This window comes from Nycticebus coucang, chromosome 10 (genome assembly GCF_027406575.1).
Source record: "Nycticebus coucang isolate mNycCou1 chromosome 10, mNycCou1.pri, whole genome shotgun sequence".
Taxonomy (NCBI): Eukaryota; Metazoa; Chordata; class Mammalia; order Primates; family Lorisidae; genus Nycticebus; species Nycticebus coucang.
In genome coordinates this window covers 2,565,413-2,573,197 of record NC_069789.1, presented here as the reverse complement: position 1 = coordinate 2,573,197, position 7,785 = coordinate 2,565,413, and the positions used below count along the sequence as shown (strand labels likewise).

Sequence of the window (7,785 nt, the reverse complement as noted above, 5' to 3'; positions counted from 1 at the left end):
AATGGGATAACAATAATATATTTTCCCTTATATTCAAAGAAGTGTTCATATATACAACACATGTTTGAATGAACCTTGTAAATTATTTATTTGAAACAAAAATAGAAAAACAAGGCCTTAGGTTGGCAGGTCACTTTGAATATTAAAATTTCTTTTTTTTGGGCGCCTGCGAGGGACCCGGGTCATCGCCCGAGGCGGACAGCACGCAGCGGGGCGCTTGGCGATGGTGGGCGTCTCTGGAGCGGCCGCCTTCCAGCTTGGTCCTGAGAAAAGGGTGCCAGCAATGCCTGGGTCACCTGTGGAAGTGAAATACAGTCCATGCCACCCCTCCCACCAATAAATCCTGGAGGACCGAGGCCAGTGTTCTTTACCTCTACAGCATTAAGCAATGGAATCAACCACTCTCCTCCTACCCTGAATGGTGCCCCATCACCACCACAGAGATTCAGCAATGGTCCTGCCTCGTCCACATCATCTGCACTAACAAACCAGCAGTTGCCAGCCACTTGTGGAGCTCGGCAGCTCAGCAAGTTGAAAGGCTTTCTCACTACTCTGCAACAGTTTGACAATGACATCTCACCTGAGATTGGGGAGAAGATGCGGACTCTTGGTCTAGCATTGGCGAACTCAACAGTGACAATTGAAGAATTCCATTGTAAGCTCCAAGAGGCCATAAACTTTCCTCTGCGTCCTTTTGTGATTCCATTTCTTAAGGCTAACCTGCCCCTGCTGCAGCGAGAACTGCTACACTGTGCTGGGGCAGCCAAGCAGACCCTGTCCCAGTACCTGGCTCAGCATGAACACCTTCTTCTCAACACAAGCATCGCATCTCCTGCTGACTCTTCTGAGCTGCTCATGGAGGTGCATGGAAATGGGAAGAGGCCCAATCCAGAGAGAAGAGAAGAGAACAATTTTGAAAGAGACACAATTGCTAGTGAGCCTCCTGCCAAGAGAGTGTGTACCATTAGCCCTGCTAATTAGCAGACCCCTCATGAATCCTGGAGGCCAGTTCCATCCTACTCCTCCACCTCTTCAGCATTATACCTTAGAAGATATTGCAACTTCTCACCTGTATGAGAAGGTGTTCTCATACAGTTCTCACCTGTATGAGAACTTCTCACCTGTATCTCATTGCAACTCAGTGACCTGCCTCTCATCTACCAACAAGATGGTAGAACATGGAGAAGTTCCTGATAGGCACCACAGTCTTAGTCTAAATGAAACCTATCAAGATGAGTTGTTAGACCACCGTTTGACAGAAAGGGAATGGGCTGATGAATGGAAACATCTTGACCATGCCCTGAATTGCATTATGGAAATGGTAGAGAAAACAGGATGCTCCATGGCAGTTCTGCGGCATTGTCAAGAATCTGATCGCAAAGAGCTCAACTACTGGAAAAGACAATGTAATGAAAACACAGAGATGAGAAAAACAGGGACGGATTTGGTCTCCAGGCAGCATAGCCCTGGGACTACAGATTCTCTCAGCAATGATTCTCAGAGGGAATTTAACAGTAGGCCAGGTACAGGATACGTACCTGTGGAGTTTTGGGAAAAAACGGAAGAAGCTGCGAATAAGGTTAAAATTCAGGCCATGTCAGAAGTCCAGAAGGCAGTCGCTGAGGCAGAACAGAAAGCCTTTGAAGTGATTGCAACTGAGCGAGCTCGAATGGAGCAAACCATAGCAGACGTCAAGCGGCAGGCTGCAGAGGATGCCTTCCTGGTCATAAACGAGCAAGAAGAGTCCACGGAGGTCTGAGCTCTGTTAGCTCTGGGGCTATAATTTTTATCTAGTTCCAAAAGAGTTTTAATTCTTGGGCTGGGAATCCTTAGTTTAAATTTTAAATTACAGAGTTTGTGTAATTGAGTGGTAATGGTGACCAACCTTGACTGAAGGGGCTCCCTGTGTGCCAGACACCCAGCTAAGTATATTTCCTTTTTGATGCTCTCAATGACCCTGTGCGGTAGAACCTTACAGATAAGCAAACTCTGATCTGGCTCCCAGGGAATTTAACTAACATAATTCCTCAGTGCTAAAGCCAGAGTACATGAGTAAGAAAATGACATCTAGTTTCCTTACCAATAGGATAGCTTTTTATGAACTAAAGTGACAGATTGGGTAGACCTTCCCAACTGCCCAGGACCTGGGGCCCAGGACTTGGTGATACTTCTATACAGGACAGAAATGAAAAAACTGAAAAGAATAAAGCATGTGACAAAAATAAAAAAAATTTCTTTTTTTCTATCAGTTTCCTAAGTGTGACCTTGGTTTAAAATTGATGATAACGTATATGAACCTTAGTTCTGAGCATACCATTTTGCTCAGCATATCTCTGGATGCTTTAAGATTATAATGAAAGTTTGCATTTCTTGACTGATATCATTGGAAACTTCCGTGAAAGAGCCTCATACCTAACACTGAAAGACTTTTAAATTATCTTGTCTTATTTTTCAGAATCTGTTGCTTGAGAAAAAGCTATCTGGAATAATTTAGAGTTTAAGATTCTCATAAAGGCTAAGGTAAGAGTTGTGTGTTGTTCAACTGAATTTCAGATAGAGTAAGTTTAATTCTTTTACATCATGGAAATCTTATAGCCTGTCTTGATTTCAAATCATGGGATTTTTTTAAATGAATTATTTACATGCGTATATAATTATATAGTTGTAGTTATTTGTTATCAATCTTATTATCAGTCTTACCACGTGGATAATGTGAATTATCTCCACTAAATGTGTTAAGACAGGATATTGCGGATGTATTACATACGTTGGGATTTCATTTACGATTTTGATAACTTAAGTAATTGTATTGTGACATTTGTTTTCGCAAATTGGAATATTAAATTTCCCCACCATGTCATAATTAAAAAAAATTATCTATAGATGTAACACATGCGTTCTCAATCCCTTTATTATGCCGTGAGTGGAGAGACATTTAATCACTGATAATGGAGGGTAAACTATTCTGTCTTCTAGGTAAAGCTCATTATCATCTAACAGGAAAATTAATGCTTTTTTTCTGTTCCAGAAGGAAATTAACCAAAATAGTTTATCATTCAGTAGTTGCCTTAATGCACACAAAGTTGAAAATAATGTTTGAAAAGTAATTTTAGAATGCAGTTCATTCTGATTTTTCATGGTCATTATGTTCTGTAACATTGAACAACAAATGAAATAGCAAATACTAAATATTGCTCTCATTTACCTGTGATCTTCCCAGCTCCCTATCTACTGAGCTTATCTGTCACCCATCAATCATCTATCTTTCATCTCTATACACACATAGGCACACATAGACACATATTTCACATCGATAATGATCTTAAATTGAGAAAATAACTCATCCTGGTAAACAATGTTCAGAAGTGGAAAGTGGCTTGTGTGTGGCTGCCCAACTCACAGGTGCCATTTTAGGGATTCAGACTCTACAGTTTGCTCCACAACCAGAGCTCCTGGCAGAGAGTGCACCTCTCTCTGTTATTATGTTTATTTTTTTTAATTTGTTACACTGTATTTTTAATTTATATCTTTCATTTATTTTTATTTTTATTTAGACAGAGTCTCACTCTGTTGCCCACAGCAACCTCAAACTCCTGGGTTGAGGTGATCCTCATGCCTCAGCCTTCCAAGTAGCTGGAACTACATGCACTTAACACAATGCCCAGCTAAGTTTTTGTATTTTTACTAGAGAAAGGGTCTTTCTCTTGCTCAGGTTGGTCTCAAACTCCTGAGCTCAAGGGATCCTTTCACCTTGGCCTCCAAGAGTGCTAGGATTACAATCATGAACCACTGTGCCAGGCTTATTTTGTATTTTCAGTTTGGGGCCAGGACCCGGTTTGAACCTGCCACCTCCGGTATATGGGACCAGCACCCTACTCCTTTGAGCCACAGGCACCACCCTCTTATAGCTGTTTTTTAAAAATTCCAGAATATGTGTCACACTTTATGGGGCAAGACATGATTGCAAGAGGGACTTTACCTAACAATTGCAATCAGTGTAACCTGGCTTATTGTACCCTCAATGAATCCCCAACAATAAAAAAAAAAAAAAAAAAGGGAAAAAAAAAGAAAGAAAGAAAGAAATGAACATACAGTTCATATGCAATTGAGAACAGTAATCTATTTTAAATTGCCCACCCTGTATTTCAAAGTAGATAATAAAAATGAAAAAAAAAAATTCCAGAATATTAGGGGTTACAAACATTTTGGTTACATGAATTGCATTTTTACAGTTTGAGTCAAAGTTATAAGTGTGCCCATCACCGAGACTGCCCCTTGTAATCTCCATCTTCTGGTCATCTCCGTGTAAGAACGAAACAGGACAACAGGGCATTGTCTAATTTGACACAGGGGGAAATGTTGGAGTTGAACAATTTAATTTTTTTTCCACTCTGCATATGTCAGCATTAGAACATGCTTCCCAAGATACAGCACCTTGACAAATGAGGAAACTGCAAAAACAAGCTCACTCTGACCTCCACCTGCCTGGCTTCCCTGAGACGTAGTCTAAAGGAATTCTGAAAGTAGCTCCAGAGGGATCATGCTCTGTATTCAGAGAGCAAAAAGAATCTGAACAAATAGGTCTTGTTAATTCCCCAAGGTCATTAAGCCACACTTCTTTTTGTCCAACCATAATTCCACATATCTGTCCAATCTTTCTGATATTAAAGCATAAAAGTGCCCAGTTTTCTCTGGGCCTTTGGGTCAAACCATCTGAAGGCCTATGTCACATAAAACTTTAGTTCACTAAATATGTAATCTTTAATCTTGTTAATCTGTCTTTTGTTCTAGGGGTTTCAGATATGAACCTTATAAGTGAAAAAATAAGATACTTTTTCTCCTCTACACCTGCAAATGCCCTAAAAGCAGCGGAAGGATTGATTTGGCAATTACAGAGAAATTTTAGCCACTAGGCAAATGGCCAAATCACAGGACATGCCATTGTTGAAGATCAACTCTGTTTTCTTAGTATTCCTTCTCAGCAGTTGATTTCTCCTTAGGTATACAAGAAATTAAAGCAAAATGTTATAAAGAGAAAGAACAAAATTCATTGTCTCAGAATAGCAACACACAGATAGTATTCACCCTCACTACCGTCATGAGCTTGGAATGGCCCAGAGAAGTTCTCTGAGAATATTAGGTAACATGTCCAAGACTCATTATTGAAAATTTAGGAGAACAGATATAAAATATCAACTATCTGCATTGTGCTAGGTACGATGTCTTTCCCATTCACTGTTTCATTTAATACTTGAGACAACCACAGAGTCAGGCTAGTGAGACAGTTGCTTGAAGGTTCCCTGACGTTTCTAAGGTAACCACACTTGCGTGTTTTTTGAAGAAGAATCCTACAAGCAATAATCTGTGATTCCAAAGCTCGTGGTCTCTCCAACACACCACACAGCTGCCTCAAGAAAATATTTGATGAGAAACATCATTGTGAATGACACGGATTTGTCTCACTGTAGGTCTACTTTGTGAGGGAGGGGGTTTGGTGAGAGCATCACCACAGCATCTTGCTTAATATTTTATCCCTCGCTTCTAATATAGTGTCTGTCACACGAGTAATGTGTTACAAATATTTGTTGATATTATAAATGAAAATAAATGGATTAAAAATATCCTGGTTATGAAGATCAGCTTCCCAAAGCTTTCAGATAGCTATATTATTCAGCTCTGATTTATGTATTTTTTATCAACTGTGTATTCCCTGCCAAAACCTACACTTCATGATTAACGATTGCTCAAGTTACTTTAGGCGCGTGGTATGGTTGTGTATGCAACACGGGGCTCTCTGCTGAGCCACTTCCTGCCATTCCTGTGATCCCTGATGACTCCCTTTGTTTCACTTTCTAAGTCTGCATTGTGGGCAAACCCCGGGCTGAACACTGCACCCTTTCTCAAACAGCCATCTGCATGTGCCCGGGAAAAATAGCAAAGGACAGAAAAACCCTGTCAAGCTCTCATCCTGGGCCAATTTCTTCACTTCTCTTTACTGTGCATTATGAGTGTGAATATAAAGTGGGTATTCTGATAGCTTCGCTTATTCTCAATGGTGTGTATTTGAAAGGAGGAGGAAGAACAGAGACACGAAAAGAAAGAAAAAAAGCCAGAGCTGTGGTTACGAAACACTGGACTAATATGTAGTATTATGCCATGTGTGATGGCAAAGTGATATTTGACAAAGTATCTTTGAACAGCTGTATCTGTAAACATATATATGTGATTTTGATCATACATTTTGTATGAGGACTTAGAAATAGGTAGAAATATAATAGACTTAGAAATAGGTAGAAATATAATAGACTTAGAAATAGGTAGAAATATAATAGAGACTATCGTAGTTAACATTCAGAGAACTCGACACATGAAAATTCTGAAAGAAGGAAAACTTGTAAAACGTTTTTATAGGGTGCGTGTTATTAAACTGCTACATGCTGAAACAAAATGAGAGATTAAAAAAGTATTTTAATTTGTTTACATAGAATCATCTTTATAATGAGTAAATTTTGATTGTACAGTCCCTCCGTATCCTTAGGAAATTGACTCCAGGGCCCCCAAGAGGCAACTATATAAAATAGTTTATATACTCTCCCATATAAAATAATGATAAATGCATTTGCATATAACTTAAGCACATCCTCCTGTAAGCTTTTTTTTTTTTTTAGAGACAGAGTCTCACTTTATCACTTTTAGTAGAGTGCTGTAGCATCACAGTTCACAGCAACTTCCAACTGTTGGGCTTAGGTGATTCTCTTGTCTCAGCCTCCTGAGTAGCTGGAACTACAGGCGCCCGCCACAACGCCCAGCTATTTTTTGTTACAGTTTGGTCAGGGCCGGGTTCAAACCCACCACCCTCAGTATTTGGGGCCAGCACCCTACCCACTGAGCCACAGGTGCCAACCCATCTCCTGTATGCTTAAAATCATCTCACGGTTACTTTATTGTAAATGCCATGTAAATAGTTTTACATTGTATTATTAAGTTTTACACTGTAAAATAGTTTTACACTGTATTATTAAGTGTAAAAACCATTTACATAAGGGAATAATTACAAGGAAAAAATTCTGTTCATGATCAGTACAGATACAATTTACTTATCCAAATATTTTTTATCAACCAAAGGTTGATGCGTAACCCACAGATATGAAGAAATGACTATCATTTGTACAAGCACAAGTCAATCCCAAACATTCTTAGAAATATGTAACTGTTTTTCTATTTTTGCTACATTTTAAAGAAAGCAGGTTTTGTAAAAGGTATTTCTGCTAGCTACGGCCTTTCCTTTACATTCCCTGTCTATGAATTGGGGATGAAAGTTCTTAGAATTAAACTCCTTAATAACTGAAAGAATCTTTGTTGCCCCTGGGTCCAGTGGGCGTCAACTATGTCCTTTGGAGGTGAGAGCTTACACTTTGGGGTTTTAAATAAGATTTCATCTGCTTAAAGAAGTCTATAGTAAGAAAAGATTTGAGCACCTTTATCTAGTCCCGTTCTCTCGCCAATAGATCAAAGACTGACAGAATGCTTAAGTACGTGTTCTGGTAGATTTAAAGAAAAAAACAACTTGTGCTAATCCTTGTGGTATGTTTGGTGGAAATATTCTGACCTGTACTTTGTGCAGTACACAATCTTATCTTCTGAGGTTCTAGGCCAGGTATGTATAATGTATAATCTGATTTAAACACTGATACTCCACCTGAAATGTTTGGTCTGAGGATGCTCATTCTTTTGACGTGTTTGGTTTTGATTTGTTTTCCTAAAGAGAAGAAACTCGTGGACACG

The 7,785-nt window shown here is 39.3% G+C and overlaps 1 pseudogene; it reads left to right on the top strand.

Moving 5' to 3' along the window:
* The first annotated feature begins 223 nt into the window (after positions 1-223).
* Positions 224-1,759, top strand: LOC128595695 (protein CBFA2T2-like; annotated as a pseudogene).
* Positions 1,760-7,785: the final 6,026 nt, after the last annotated feature.